Raw genomic sequence first — 16,557 nt, forward strand, 5'->3', positions numbered from 1 at the left:
AAGTGAGGAAACTGAGGCAAAGGGTAGTGAAGTGAGTTTCAGAAAGTTACTCAGTAGGGAAGTGGCAGAGCTGGAATTAAAACCCAGTTCTCCTGACTCCCAGCCCCATGCTGTTTCCACTCAACCACACTGTTTCTCTACTTGACTAATCTTAATGGGACCTCACCCTCTCTAGGCTGTTCGCTCATTGTGGGCAGGGAACATGTCTCCTAACTGTTATATTGTACTCTCCCAACCTCTCAGTGTAGGGCTCTACATCCAGTGAGCTCTCAGTAACTACGATGGATTGATTGGAAGCAACCTTATTGGAGGACTCAGAGCTCTGAAGGATCATGTCCTGTAACTCTCTCGTAAGTCTGTTCTGCCCCATCCAGCACTTTGCCCTCAGACAGTTAGTAAGCCGCACTGGTGAGTGACGACGGACTATCTGGGAGAACCATATTGGCCCTCTACATCGTCACACACACCGTCCCGACGTCCCAAACTCGGAAAGTTGTCTTCGGAAAGGTGTCATCTCGTGTGAGGGTATGGTGTTTCATTTTTTTGTTTTAACTGGTATTTGTTAGGCACTAACTTTATGACAGGCACTTTAAGCACTGGGGAAGATACGAGCTAAACAAGTTGGACGCAGTCCATGACCAACATGGGACTCCCAAGTCTTAATCCCCCATTTTACAGACGAGGTAATGAGCAGAGAGAAGTTTTTTTTTGGTTTTTTTTCCAAGAAGTGGCATGGTCTTGTGGAAAGAGCCCGGGCCTGGGAGTCAAAGGACCTGAGTTCCAATCCCGGCTCTGCCAAATGCCCTCTGTGTGACCTTGGGCAAGTGGCTCCACTTCTCTGGACCTCAGTTCTCCTACTTAGACTGTCAGCCCCACACAGAGCAGGGACTGTGTCTGACCTAATTCACTTGTCGACCCCAGCACTTAAAACGGTGTTGAACACATAGTGAGCGCTGAACAAATAGCATAAAAAAGTGTTCAGTGAGACATGTGACACCCTGGGCACCAGCACTTAATGCAGTGCTTGGCATATAGTAAGCGCTTCAAAAATACCATTATTATTATTGGTTGGTACAAGATCTGTAAGGGACACGAGCGGTCACCCCGGTGTCCAGCCTTAAAGCTGACTCGCCGTCCTTTCCCTTCTTCTCCACCCCTTCCCTGCCTTTTCCTTCCACTCTCCCCAGGCTCCTGGGTTAAGAGCCCCCCCACCCCCCACCGCAAGCGTTGTCCTCCTCTACCTACTTCTTACACCAACAGTCCTTCCCTGGAAGCCAAATGGGCCAGAATCAGGGAGGAGAGAAGCAGTGCGGCCTAGTGGAAAGGGCCTGGGCCTGGGAGGCCGAAGACCTGGGCTCCAAGCCCGACTCTGCCACCCATCTGCTGTTCGTCCCTGGGCAAGTAGCTTCACTTCCTTGGGCCTCAGTAACTTCATCTGTAAAATGGAAGATCGAGAGTGCCAGCCCTACATGGAACAGGGACTTTGTCCAACCCAATTATCTTGTATCCACCGTGGGGCCCAGCACAGTGGCTGCCCCATAGAAAGTGCTTACCAAATAGCATTAAAAAGGAAACAAAAAGGGAAAAAGAGATACAGAGCAGAGGGGACAGTGGGGCCTGGGAACTGGGTAGGCCTCAGTGCAGAGCTTGAGATCATTCATTGTTTCAATGACTGGTTCATTTGTTCTTATTTATTCAATACCCTCCTGGATGCTAAGCAGTGTACTAAGCCCTGGGAAAGTACCGGACGAGCATTAGACCCGATCCTCAAGGAGAATGTGAATGGGTTGCAGGTGTCTATAATTGCATCTGTTTTTCCACATACTTTCAATGATGGGCAGCTGCAAATCCCCTTCTCCTTAATAGCCTTCTGCCTCTTCCTTTCTAGATTCAACACCCCCGCAACCCAGAAACATAGTCTATCCATTAGGTGCCCTTCAATGGGGCAAGTGGCACTGTGCCTTTAAAGTCCCAGAGGCTTCTGGGTGCTTTTATGCACCATTTTGTGCCCCATGGATTTTGTTTCCTGTAGGCTGTAGGTTTGGTGAGCTGGGCCTGTGATTTTCCCTTGGTTATCTTATCTTTTGTTTATTCATTCAGTAGTATTTTGTGTGTGTTTACGGTGGGCTCCGCATCCCATAGGGATTGGGTGATAGTGCTTGTTGAATTGGTGGTGCTAATAGGTTGTTTTTGATGGCTCAAAAATCACTTGGGTTGATGGTTTGGGGCAATTTAAGGCCGGGCTAATTGATGTTGACTATATGGGTGAGGGGGTGGTTTACAGGGGGCTTTGGTTTTTTTATGGAAGAATCAGAAATGATTTGGTTTTTTATGCTTGCCATACCTGGTGACTTGGGGACAACAAGATACCTCTGGAATAGAGGAAGTTGAAGGGTTCTGATGCTATGAAGTCTTTATGCTCTGTGTCTAGAGATGTTTGTGTGGGGGGACAAAAGGATGGTGCAGAAACGCTGGGGTGAATATTTACTGTCTCTGTGTGTGTCATTGTATCGTCTTCCGTGTGCTCATGCCAGCCCCTAGTTAGGATTTTCCACTAAACTGTAAGGTCACCAAGGCCACTGTCCTTCCCCGCATGGGACCCTGCGCCTGGAATGAGGTGGAAGGTGCTGAGCTTCTTCTGCAAGACTCGTGAGCCCCCTTATCATTCCAAGGAGGTTGCACATCCAGCCCCAATCCACTGGTAACCTTCCCCCTGCCCTCCACCATCCTCCCTTGATTCAGAGCCATGGGTCTGTCCCAGAAGCGTCCCTATCGTAGCATCAGATTGTGAGCCCCTCCAGGGCAGGAACTGAGACCCGCTGACCGGACAGGGGTGGGGTGGCGGTACCATCGTGCGCCCCTCGAGGGCTCTTAAACAGGAAGCCCCTCTGAGGGCAGGATGGCGCCGACCCCATCTGGGTGGTTGAGGACTCTTTTGGGGCTTCCCATTTTCTCCACCCCAGGATACAACTTGCCCCTTCAGCCCTGTGGGACTCCATTATGACGCCTCAAAAGCCCAGCTCTGAGTTGGGGTTCACTTGCCTCACACATGTGGAGGAGACTGGAAGCTCGTTTTGGGCAGGGGGATGTTTCTGTCGTTAAATTGTACTCTCCTATGTACTTTAGACAGTGCTGTGTGCTCAAACAGGAAGGACTGACCTGTAGCATCACAGACACAAGTGCCGTTGTAGCAGCAGAAGCTGAGTCATCCGCAGCATTCATTGAGTACTTGGTAGATGCGGAGCACTGTACTGAGCGCCTCGGAAACTGAATAACAGAGTGTAAATCTCGTCTTGAGTTGGAACCTAGTCTGCTGAATGTTTCCAGATGACTCCTCCCACAACATGTCATGGTTCCTCCTTAAATGGGTGCAATGTATATCTGTTATCTGCCTTGTGATACTGTGCTTGGCCCGTGGAAAGTGCTGGATAAATACAAGTGACTGAAATTGTTGTCCTTAGCAATCGAGGTCTCTCCCGGCATCTTCCTCATCGTACTGTGCTCCGTCAAGTAGCATTCAGTAAACACTATTGATGTCTTAATGCAATACTGCCATCCTTCACTTTACATACTCATTTCCTCTGTTCTTAATCTCGAACTGCCAATTCGAGCTTACGTTAGGCTCAGCGAGCGTCACTTCATGTACCAACCTTGTATATGCCATTCCGCCTGTGTACCTCAGCTTTAATATCAATCACAGACTGGCTGCTTCTTAAGAGCAGGGCCCCTGTAGTGTTGAACTCTTGGAAAAAACTGTGTTTTTCCAAAGTTAATGCTTCCCCTTCTAGGCTTGTTTTGGGTAGGCTGGGTGTCTGTTAAATTTTTCTAATGTATGCTCCCAAGGGCTTAGTACAGTGCTCTGCACACAGTAGGAGCTCAAATCCTATCAACTGATGGACTGAGTGACTTAGATTGTGAGCTCCCAGTGGGCAGGGACTGTGTCTCTTACAGCCAGTTGGCCAAAAGAGGGGGCTTAATGGGGTGTGGTCTCGCTCAAGTCCAGCCAAACTTGAAGTGGGGAGAGGGACAAGCGTGAAGGATCAGACGGTGCTGGATAAGGCTCATCTCCTCCATGATGCCTTCCCTGACTAAGCCCTCCTTTCCTTTTTTCAACTCTCTTCTGCATTGCCCTGACTTACTCCCTTTATTTGATCCTTTTTCCCAGCCCCACAGCACTTCTGTACATATGCGTGGTTTTATTTCTTTATATTAATGCCCATTTCCCTTCTAGTCAGTAATTTCAGGGCCTTGGCTGCATGAGGAGAAAAGGCAGAAGTCCAGCTTCTTTCTGCTTCCCTGGAGAAGCTTTCCAGACCAGCCTGCTCAGAGGTGAGACCCTGGGGCAGTGGGTGTGGGTGGGTATATCGGGGAGGAGGTTTGCAGGGGTAAGACTCTGTCCAGGGAAACCCAGATGGTTCAGCCCAGGGCTGGACCCCCAGTCTAAGCTAGCCAGGGTATCCCCTGCAGCGAGTGTGAGTGGCGGCCACTCTGTCTCTGTCTCCAAGGGGGTCTCCTCCGTGTCTCCCTCTCTGTTTCTCTCTCTGCCTTCTCTCTTGGTCTCCCTCTCCTCTCTGCTCTCTCCAGTGAGCGTTCAGGGATCAGTCCAGCTGAGGGGTGAGGGCACAGATGGAGCTGGACACAGGAGGCAGTACCCCCTCACATGAGCAGGGGGGCAGAGGGAGATTGCCCTGAGGCCTGACTCGGTGATGATAAGATAATGCTCGTTTTTAAGCGCTTCCTATGTGCCAAGCACTGTTTTAAGCACTGGGGTAGATACAAAGTAATTAGGTTGTCCCATAAGGGGCTGACACTCTTGATCCCCATTTTACAGATGAGGTAACTGAGTCACAGAGAAGTTAAGTGACTTTCCCAAAGTCACACAGCTGACAAGTGCTGTATCCTTAGGACCAAGGAAGGCACCTGAGCCCCCAGTGTGTCATGGGAGACCTGGCTCCCTCATCCTTCCCTGCCTCCCCAAGGACATCGGGGTGTGGACAGGACGGTGAGTATCAGGTTGTAGGCCTGGGGCTGTTGGGACTCTGTTCCGGGCAAGTGGGAGAAATCGATGGTATTTATTGAGCACTTAGGTCTGGAGCGCCGTACTGAGTGCTTGAGAGTGTATAGTGAAGGGATCCTTATCCCCTGCTACAATCCACTACATCCTTATCATCAACAACTCAGCGCAGTGACCGAGTCCCACCTGGCCCCGGAGTGACCCCTGGCCAGGCTCCTATCCAACGTACAACTTCTCGCTCCCCAGCTGGAGGCCTGGGCTCCCGGTTGGAGACCCATCCACGCTTTCTCCCCTCCAACCGCCTAAACTGTGATGGGCCAGCACTCTCCCTGGGGGCGGGCTGGGGCACACCTCATCATCCAATCAACGGTCACATCTGTCCCCAGGTGGCCGCAGGGCTCATCCGAACCTGTCTGTCGGCCCCCCTGGACGGCGGAGGAGTAACCGGCCCCTCTTGGGATACCGTGAGAACTGCACCGCCCCCCCCATGAGGACATCGGTTGGCACCAGGCTGTCGCCCCCTGCACGCTCCTTCCCGCCCCCATCCCACGATTGTATCTGAGGCCTCCATTGTCCTTCAGACAATGCCATTTCTTTCGGGTAGGGGTTAAGGGTCAAACACTGCATCATGGGTGCCACATGAATCTCTGGCAATTCCTGGAGGTGATGGATGTGTGTGCATCTCTGGTGTGAGAATGAGTGTCGGGACCAGAGCAGGGTGAGGGGGCTGCCCCTCTTCGGACGGGAAGAAGGGTTCTGGAAACAGGGATCTAGGGTCCGGACAGGTGCTCTGCGGATTTACCCCAAGACTGGGTGTGAAGTCGCCTGGGGCCCTTAATTCTTTAGACAGAGCAGCTTCCTCCGGGCCCAGTCCATCTGGAATCATCTGCCCCGTCTCTGGCTTCAAGAGTACAGACTCGCCTGCCCGCCCGTGGGGGGTGCCCCTGGGGTAGCGGGGTACAGGGACAGTAGTAGTCGGGGTGTGTGTGTGTATGTGTGTGTCTATCTGCGTGTATGTGTGCGCGACTGCCCTGTGTGATCCATCTTTCCGCGAGGAGCCGAATGACGGGTGGGGAGAATCAGTAGCAAATCCTAGAGTGCGAAGGTGCCAAGTGGTTTCCCCCGGCACACTACCTACATAAATGGCACAGTCTGGCCCCCTCCTTTTCTCCTCCTGTCTCTGTCCCCTTGGCAGCTTGGCCTCTGCAAGGCCACATGCATCTGTATGGAATAAAATGTCTGTGTTATGCATCCCACCTGAGTCTCCTTGAGCCAGTGGTAGCTGACCTGCTCCACAGAAGGGTTCTCATTTGGGGGGAGCAACTGTGTGCTCCAAGCAGAGACAGCCCACCAGCTTCTAACTTGGAATTTGGCAGGCTAGAACTTCCACTCCTCCCTCCCTCCCTCCCTCCCTACCTCCAGATCTCATTCCTTCGGTCTCACCCGGGCCGGCTAAGGGTGCGGGAGTCTTGAGAGGTCAAACGGAGGGAGTGATGATACCTCTTGTTCTCCTGCCCATTCTGCCTCTCCAGTCTGAGGGTCTCTAAAGGAAGGGACTGGAATAGTGTGGCTCCCATTGGCTGGAGAGCCTCTGATATCTCCCTGACCCTATCGGCTGCGCTGGGCAAGCATGGGAGGCAGGACCCTCTAGGCCCAAGAGCCAGGGAGGGGGCAGCACAGGGTGAGGGTGGGCAGTGGCTCAGACTGGAGGTTGTCCCAGTTTCCACTACCCAGTCTGTGAGTCAATCAGTCATGTTTAAGCAACTAAAGTTCATTCACTCAGTTGTATTTATTGAGCACTTATGGTGCATAGACCACTGTATTAAATGCTTGAGAGAATATACTACAACAATAAACAGTCACGATCCCTGCCCACAATGAGCTTATAGTTTAGAGGAGCGGAGACAGACATCAGTAAAAATAAATAAAATGATAGGGATGTACACAAGTGCTGTAGGGCTGGATGGGGGGCACGAGAAAGGGGAGCAAGTCGGGGCCATGTGGAAGGGAGTGGGAGATGAGGACAAGTGGGGCTTAGTCTGGGAAGGCCTCTTGGAGGAGATGTGCCTTCAGATAGGCTTTGAAGAGGGGTGAGAAGAATCTTCTGTTGGATTTGAGGAGGGAGGACGGGCCGGGCCAGGCCAGAGGCGGGACGTGAGCTAGGGGATGGATGGCAGCCAGATGGATGAAATGGAGGAACAATGAGAAGGTTAGCATCGGAGGAGCGAAGTCTAGGGGCTGGGTTGTAGAAGGGGAGAAGCGAGGTGAGATGAGGTAGGGTCGGACAAGGTGGTGGAGCTCATTAAAGCCGACGGAGAGGAATTTTAGTTTCTGGCAGAGGTGGATGGGCAACCCCTGGAGTTTTCTGAAGAGCTGGGTGACATGTTCTGAATGTTTCTGTAGAGAAATGATCCATGCTGCAGAAAGAAGTGTGGACTGGAGGTGGGGGGAGACCAGAGGCTGGGAGGTCAGCAAGGAGGCTGTTGCAGCAATCCAGGTAGGATCCGATGAGCGAAGGAATTAACTTGGTATTCACTTGAACAGAGAGGGGAAAGGGTGGATTTTAGCGATGTTGCGAAGGAGAGACAGTCAGGATTTAGCGAGGGATTGACTATCCGGGTCGGACGACAGAGAGGAGTCAAGGATGCGGTGAAGGTGCCGGGCTTGCGAGTCAGGAAGGATGGTAGTGCCGTCTCCGGTGATAGGAAGGCCAGGGTTTGGGTGGGAAGATAGGGAGCTCTGTTTTGGACATGCCAGGTTTGAAGTGACAGAAGAGCATCCAAGTCGAGATATCTCAAAAGGCAGGAGGAGATGCGAGATTGGAGAGAGGGGGAGAGATTAGGGCCGGAGATAGAGATTTGGGTATTGTCGGCATAGAGGTGCTAGTTGAAGTCATGGGAGTGAATGAGTTCTCCAGGGGAGCGTGTGTAGAGGGAGACTAGAAGGGGACCCAGAACTGAATCTTGTGGGGCCCCCACATTGAGGGGGTGGGAGATGGAGGAAGAGCCCACGGAGGAGGCTGAGAATGAACGTGTGACTGTCTGAGTGACTTTAAGGGCATCCCTCAAACTCTCTGGGTTTCTGCTTTTTTTTTCTTATAATAATCACAATAATTGTGATATTGCGCACTTGCTAAGTGCCAGGATCCCTTTTCAGGTTCACACCCGAAGAGTTTCCATTACTCTACTGGTCTTGACCACTGGAGGGAGAGTAAAGCAGAGCCCTGTCCATTCCATTCCTACCTTGGGCAGTGGCTAGTGAGTGGCGGGCAATCTGCTACAAGTCAAAACTCACCTGCGTCTGGCAGCGGCGTCATGAGAAAGATTTGAGGGCGGAGACTCACGTTTATCACACAGAAGGAGGCGATGGTGTCACCCGTCGTCCGGGGACGGGTTCGTTCAGTGATCGGCGAGGCGAGAGAGAGAGAGAGAGGCCGGGGACGGAAAGCCTAAGTTTTATATAAAATTTATTCCGCGAGGTGAATTGAATTTATATAATTGTTTAGACGCAATGGATTGAGCTTCCCTTTCGGGAGGAATATAATCAATTAGCAATATTAGAGCTTCCCTACACAGGAGGAACACAATCATCCGTTAATCGCACGTGGGTGAGTTGGTTAACTCTCACCCATGTGCACTTCCCACTCGGGAAGAATCCACTTACTTTCCCACATGGGAAGAATTCATTACATTACCCGCGCACGTGGTGGGCGGCTAGCTCTCACAATGTGCTCTCCCTACATGGGAGGAATCCACTCATAATTCCCATCAGCAGCGGGATACCTGGGTCCCACCCACGAGACACTCACCTATCCCACGGCCCTTGCCTCAGTGTGTTGGTTCTGGTTGTAGAACGGGCATCTGGCCTTCTGGGCAGGGAGAGACACGTGGGCTGCTGCTGCTGCTGCGTGTCCTGGTGTTCTGACCCGGAAGGTCAGAGGCGACAGGTATTTATTGCCTGTGCCCCTAGGCCATTCCAGCTTCCGGCCTCAGTCTATCCAATCGCTGCCCTCCCCGCCTCCTCCATACCTAATTTGATTGGCACGGGGGTGAGGGACACCTTCTGTATTCCCAGCTTGGGCTGTCAATCTAGCAGATTTGGTCGTGGAGGCGGTATCCCACCCTCACTTCCAAGTTCCACCTGCTGGCTCAGGTGGTCACGAGATAGCTTTTGACCTTGAGATGGCCGGTACCCAAGGGTCACCTCGGGACAGATGGTAAACCGCTTCTGTATTTTTTACCAAGAAACCTCTACAGAAATGCTACCAGAAGGACTGCTGATGGAGGTGGGGCGTTCATGGAGAGATGTGTCCGTGGCATCGCTATGGGTCGGAGAAGACTGGGTGACATAAGGCAAGATGAGTGTCAGTGTAGCTGCTGTTTATATTTATGTCTGTCTCTCCCTCTAGTCTGAAAACTCTTTGTGGGCAAGAAATGTCTACTAAATCTGTTGTAATAGTAGTAATAAGAATAATTTTGGAATCTGTAAATAACTTACCATGGGCCTAGCACCACACCAAGTGCTGGGATAGATATGAGGCAATTGGATTGGACGCAGTCTCTGTCCAGGGCCCACATTCTCCATCCCCACTTGACAAGTGAGGTAACTGAGGCCCAGAGATGTTCCTTGACCTGCCCAAGGTCACCCAGCAGACAAGTGGCAGACAAGTGGCAATCATGGCATTGGTTAAGCTCCCACAACTGAGCCCTGGGGGGAATAATAATAATAATGATAATAGGGATGGCATTTAAGAGCTTCCTTTGTGCGAAGCACTGTTCTAAGCACTGGGGTGGATACAAAGTGATCAGGTTGTCCCACGTGGCCCTCACAGTCTTAATCCTCACTTCACAGATGAGGTAACTAAGCCCCAGAGAAGTGAAGTGACTTGCCCAAGGTCACAGAGCACACCAGTGGTGGAGGCATGGAGACACCCTAGGTGGGCACGTTCACCCACCACGAGACAGACAACTCAAAATATATATTTACCCAGCGATGCACAGATAGCCCATGTGGGCACGCATGTTTGTCCATACAAATATATCTTGTGCCCCAGATATCCCCCCGACCTGTAATTTTATTTTAGTGTCTGCCTTCCCCAGTAGAATGTAAGACCGTTGAAGGCAAGGATTGTGTCTACCAGCTCTGGTGAATGCTACCAAGTGCTAGGTAAAGTGGTCTGCGTAAAATAAGCCCTGTCAATTAATCTCCTAAAAGTCTCTTTTGGCAAGTGCAACCTGCCAAGCCAAATGACCCTCCTCTACTTATCAAGGCTGGAGGAGGAGAGGATGGAAATCTGTTGAGAAACTGCCTGCTACCCACCCCCTCCTGCATAATAATGGCATTTGTTAAGTGCATAGCACTGTTCTAAGTGCTGGGAAGGATACAAGGTGATCAGGTTGTCCCACTTGGGGCTCACAGTCTTATTCCCCTTTTTACAGATGAGGTAACTGAGGCACAGAGAAGTTAAGTGACTTGCCCAAAGTCACACAGCTGACAACTGGTGGAGCTGGAATTAGAACCCATGACCTCTGACTCCCAAGCCTGCGCTCTTTCCACTGAGCCATGCTTCTTCTTTTCTATAATAATGATAATCGTGGTGGCATTTAATTGCCCACTATGGGCCAAGACCTGGCTAGATTCGAGTTGATCAGGGCAGACTCATTGCCCGTCCCACATGGAACTCACAGTACAAGGAGGGGGGAACAAGTATTGAATCCCCATTTTATTATTATAATAATTAATAATAGTATTTGTCAAGCACTTAGTATGTGCCTGGGGCACTGTACAAAGAGCTGGGGTGGACAGAAGTATATCGAGTTTGACACATTCCCATTCCTTGTGGGGCTGATAACCTTGAGTTCTGATGACTTTTGTTTTTCTTTCCTCAGATCAGAATGGCAAAATCTCACCATTATAACCCCTTTTTGATGCTGGTACTTCTGCATGCCGCCATGAGTCTACCCAAATCTTTGTGGAAGTGTCGTAATAGTCATATAATAATGATAAGCTCATTAGTCAATCAGTGGTATTCATTGAGTGCTTACTGTGTTTTGTTATGTTATGTTCTGACCAGATATACCTGGGCACAAATCATTATTATTTTCATGATCATTATATTCACCATCATGGAGAACCATTTATTTATCTTATAATGTATTCCTCCATCCACGAAACAGAAGACAGAGTCATTATAGGGTAGTATAAAGGACCTGGGTTCTAATCCAAGCTCTAGCATTTGACTGAGACGTAACCTTGGAAAGTCACTTGTCTGGGCCTCAGTGACCTAATCTGTAAAATGGGGATTAAGACTATGGGCTATATCCAACCTGGCTGTATCTACCCCAGTGCTTAGTTTGGGGCCTGGCACTTGCTAAGTGCTTAACAACTACAATAAAAAAACTCATCCTTTAGGCCACGGTTTCCTCATCAACACAATGTGGAATTAGTATTTGTTGATCTTCCTACTCAAATAGTGAGTTCCATGTGGGACAGGGACCGTGTCTGGCCTGATTATTTTGTAACTACTGCAGCAATTAGTTTAGTGCTTGGCATTAAATACGTAACTAATATATCAATAATCATTACTTGGGAGAATCAACTCTCCTCTGGCTAGAGGGTCCTGACCATAAGACTGCCCTCTTCTGTCCACCCTCCCTCATTCATTCATGAAATCCGATTTGAGTGCTCACTGTGTGCAAAGCACTTTACTTAGCTCAAAGGACCCGGGGTGGCCCTTTGTTGACCAGATGGTAGAAGACTTGTGTCCTGTTGGGTATGTTATTTTGGGGAGAGCTTCATCAGCCCAAAGAGGATCATAATAATTACAGTACTATTGAAGGGCTTACTATATATGCCAAGCAATCTACTAAAGGCTGGGGTGGATGCCAGCTAATCAGGTAGGACCCAGTCCCTATCCCACGTAGAGCTCAGTCTAAGGGGAAAGGCAAGTAGGTACCGAACCCCCGTTTTACAGATGTGGAAACTGAGGCCCAGAGAAATTGAGTGGTGTGAGCAAGGTCCCACAGCAGACAAACAGCAGAGCTGAGGTTAGAACCAAGGTTCCCCGGTCCCCAGGTACGCTGCTGCTTACATTAGGCTAGGCTGTTTCCCTGTCCTGTAGTCCATGTTTCAACTGAATCAGCCACCTACCCGCACTAGGGGATATCTCTACTGGCTCGTAGACTCCAGCGACTGACCCCTCAGTGGAGTCTTCTAAACCATGTTGTTCCTTGATTTATGCAACTGTATGTGATCTCTGTCGTTGGGAGAGAAGGTTATACATCACACTGTTGACCCATCTCATAATCTAAAACTTATAAATCTTTATAACTTCAAGGGGAGATACATTTTTTTCCATGTAAAAATTAGCCTTTGGGTAGAATGAATAATTCAGCAAGAGAAAAATGTCTGTTTTCAGACCCTTTCCCATACTGAACAGCGGAGTTTGTTAAGAAGTGCATAGTTCGCTGAGAAAGTATGACTATAAATGGCTGTTCATAACTAAGTATTCTCATGGTGAACCTGCTTTATTTTGGATGGGACTGAATGAACTGGGCTTTAGCCAGACCCTTGAAAATGAATATTGTGGGAAGGAAATTTTTCAACCAGCGTTCTCCGGCCACCCTCCTCTCTGGGCTACGTCAAATACGGCCTTGGCCTAAAGTAAGAACCTGGGAATTGTGGGTAAGCAGTTGAGAGATGCCTGGGTTGCCGCCTTCCTTTCTCCATGCCCTCCTTTCTCTGTCTCCCAAACGTTTTCTGTGTTGTTTGGGTTGCTTCTGTTTGCGGGCGTGGCAGGGACCGGTTTTGTCACCTGCCTCCTCACTAGAATGGTTCGTCGTCCTGGTTGAGCGGCGAGCGGCCGGGCCTCGCTCATTTCTGATGTTTGGAAATCCAGCTCGTCGGAAGAAGGTAAGCACAGGCTGGGGCCTGGACTCCCAGCTTCCACTCCGATGCCTACTACCGCAGTTGGAGCCTGTGCTCACCTCATGAGAAGGGAACCCCATTCAGGTCAGTGCTTTAGCGTAGTGCCACAGGAACACTTTGGCTTGCACACTCAAGGCCCTCGCCTTTAGGGTCTTTAGAAGCAGCGTGGCCTATTGGAAAGAGCGTGGGCCTGGAAGTCAGAGGACCCGGGTTCTAATTCTGCCTTTGCCAGTTACTTGCTGTGCTTTCTAGCCTTGGCTTCACAGACTCTGTCCTCTGCCGGTTCTCCTCTTATCTCTCCGACCATTCATTCTCAGTCTCTTTTGCGGGCTTCTCCTCCCCCTCCCATCCCCTTACTGTAGGAATTCCTCAAGGGTCAGTTCTTGCTCCCCTTCTGTCTCTCCATACTCACTCGATTTGTGAACTCATTTGCTCCCACGGCTTCAACGATCATCTCTACATGGAGGACACCCAAATCTACATCTCTGCCCCTACTCTTCCTCCCTCCAGGCTTGTATCTCCTTCTGCCTTCAGGATATCTCCATCTGGATGTCTGCACACCATCTAAAACTCAATATGTCCAAGACTGAGCTCCTTATCTTCCCTCCCAAACCCTGTCCTCTTCCTGACTTTCCCATCACCGTTGACAGCACTACCATCCTTCCCATCTCACAGGCCTGCAACCTTGGCATCCTCCTCGCTTCTGCTCTCTCATTCACCCCACCCTTCCAATCCATCCCCAAAACCTGCCGGTCTCACCTCCACAACATCGCCAAGATCTGCCCTTTCCTCTCCACCTAAACCGCCACCTTGCTGGTTCATTCTCTCCTCCTATCCCGACTGGATGACTGCATCAGCCTCCTCTTTGACCTCCCTTCCTCCAGACTCTCCCTGCTTCAGTCTATACTTAAGTCTTCTGCCCGGATTGTCTTTGTACAGAAATGCTCTGGGCCTGTCACTCCCTGCCTTAAAAATCTCCAGTGGTTGCCTGTCAACCTCCGAATCAAGCAAAAACTCCTCACTCTCAGCTTCAAAGCTGTGCATCACCGTGCCCCCTGATACATCACCTCCCTTCTCTCCTTCTACAGCCCAGCCCAAACCCTCGGCTCCTCTGGCACTCACCTCATCACTGTGCCTTGTTATCGCCTGTTCCGCCGTCGACCCCCGGCTCACATCCTCCTCCTGGCCTGGAATGCCCTCCCTCCACACATCCGCCAAGCTAGCTCTCTTCCTCCCTTCAAAGCCCTACTGAGAGCTCACCTCCTCCAGGAGACCTTCCCAGACTGAGCCCCCTTTTTCCTCTCCTCCTTCCCATCCCCCCCCACCACCTCCTTCCCCTCCCCACAGCACTTGCATATATTTGTACAGATTTCTTACTCTATTTTACTTGTACATATTAACTACTTTATTTTGTTAATGATGTGCATATAGCTATGGTTTTGGCACCTGTCTACATGTTTTGTTTTGTTGTCTGTATCTCCCTCCTGGACTGTGAGTTGGTTTGGTAGCGACTGTCTCTATACGTTGCCGACTTGTACTTCCCAAGTGCTTAGTACAGTGCTTTGCACACAGTAAGCGCTCAAGAAATATGATGGAAAGAATGGAAAGAAAGAAAGGGCCCAAAGAGTTGACATGGGCCCATGGGTTTGTACTTGGCAAAGCAGGAGTACTCTTGTACTTCCCAAGTGCTTAGTATAGTGATCTGCGCTCAATAAATACGATTGAATGAATGAATGAATCTCTCCTCTGTTCTTTCTTTCCACAGAAAATCACCAAATGGGTCTTGGGAAGAAAGTTCCCGTAGGAGTGATGAGAAGGAACGATACTACTGGCCTCCAAAGAGATGCTTATTCTAGGGATCCAGCACTGATCTGGGGGTGAACAGTCTGTTTTTATGTATCGCATCAATGTGTGTTGCGGGAGATTCGCTGTGCTTGGGTTTCCCTAGGCAGGGATCGATCTGATCATAATAATCGAGGATGGTCAGGTTGGAGGGGGGATATCCGAAGAGGGAAGGAAAGACATTGTTTCCTTGGTGTCGGGTTTGTAACGACAATTTTACCTTGTTGTTTCCTGCCTTAATCTGAACCCTCTTTTGTACGTTTGTATAGTTCTAGAAAAGAAGCTAAGTAACTTTTGACTGACACAGAGCCAAGAAAAGAGACCATCATTTCCTCCCCATCCTGATACGTGTGTCATACACCACCAGAGTTCCCAGGGTAAGCCTCAGCTCCAGGGGTGTCAGGTATGGGGTCCCCCCGGGGGGGACAGGGAATCCAGCACCGTCCTGCTGACCCAGGGACCTCAGTCTAGGCAGTGGAGCCAGACACAGACCGGCCCAAGAGAGTGCTCGAAATCCACCCGGCCTCTCGTTAGTGGCTGGGGGCCTTCGCTCTTATTCATTCATTTGTTCAATTGTATTTATTAAGCACTTACTTTTTGCAGAGCACTGTTCTAAGCACTTGGGAAAGGACAGCACAACAATGAAGAGTGACGATACCTGCCCACAACGAGCTCACAGTTTGGAGGAGGTGACAGACAGCCATCCAAATGAACACACTTCAATACAAATAAATAAAATGACAGGTATAGACAGAAGTGCTCTGAGGCTGGGAAAGGCGGGAAGAGCAAAGGGAGTAAGTCAGGGTGATGCAGAAGGAAGTGGGAGATGAGGAAGCTTGGGGTTTAGTCTGGGAAGGCCTCTCGGAGGAGATGTCCCTTAAGGTTTTGATGCGAGGGGAAAGTCATCATCTGGTGGATTTGAGGAGGAAGGGTGTTCTAGACCACAGGTAGGATGTGGGCCAGGGGTCGTCGGCGAGACGGGTGAGATGGAAGCAGAGTGAGAATGTTAGCACGAGAGGAGCAGAGTGTGAGGTTCTGGGTTGTAGGAGAGAAGCAAGATGAGGTAGGAGGGGATGGAGTCCTTTAACACCAACGGTGAGGAGTTTTTGTTTGATACAGAGGTGGATAGGCCACCGTTAGAAGTTTTAGTGGAGGGAGTTGATATGACCTGAAGGCTTCTATAGGAAAGATGATCGGGGCAGCTCAGTGAACTGTGGACCAGACTGGAGAGAGGCAGGAGGTTGGGAGGTCAGCAAAGAGGCTGATGTAGTAACAAAGGCAGGATAGGATATGAACATGGTAGCAGTTTGGGATGGAGAGGAAAGGGTGGATTTTAGCGATGTAGTCAAGGTGGGACTGACAGAATTTTGTGATTAAGTGCATGGGTTGAATGAGAGAGAGGAGTCAGGTATGACACCGCGGTCACGGGATCATGAGACAGGAAGGACAGTGGTGCCATCTCTAGGTAGGGCAAAGTCTGGGAGAGGACTTTCCATTTCTGCTACTGTGAGCAGATGGTGTCCCAGGAAAGACGTGTCTTTTTTAATATATTTTTAAATGGTCTTTTTAAAAGTCCATGAGTATTGGCTATGCATTGTACCAAGTGCTGGGTTAGATACAAGCTAGTCAGGTTGGACACAGTCCCTGTCGCCCATGGGGCTCAGAGCTTTAATCCCCATTTTACAGACAGGGGAACGGAGGCCCAGAGAAATGAAGTGGCTTGCCCTACGTCACACAGCAGATGAGTGGCGGAACCGGGATTAGAATTCAGGTAC

Source organism: Tachyglossus aculeatus, chromosome 11 (assembly GCF_015852505.1).
Source record: "Tachyglossus aculeatus isolate mTacAcu1 chromosome 11, mTacAcu1.pri, whole genome shotgun sequence".
Classification (NCBI taxonomy): domain Eukaryota; kingdom Metazoa; phylum Chordata; class Mammalia; order Monotremata; family Tachyglossidae; genus Tachyglossus; species Tachyglossus aculeatus.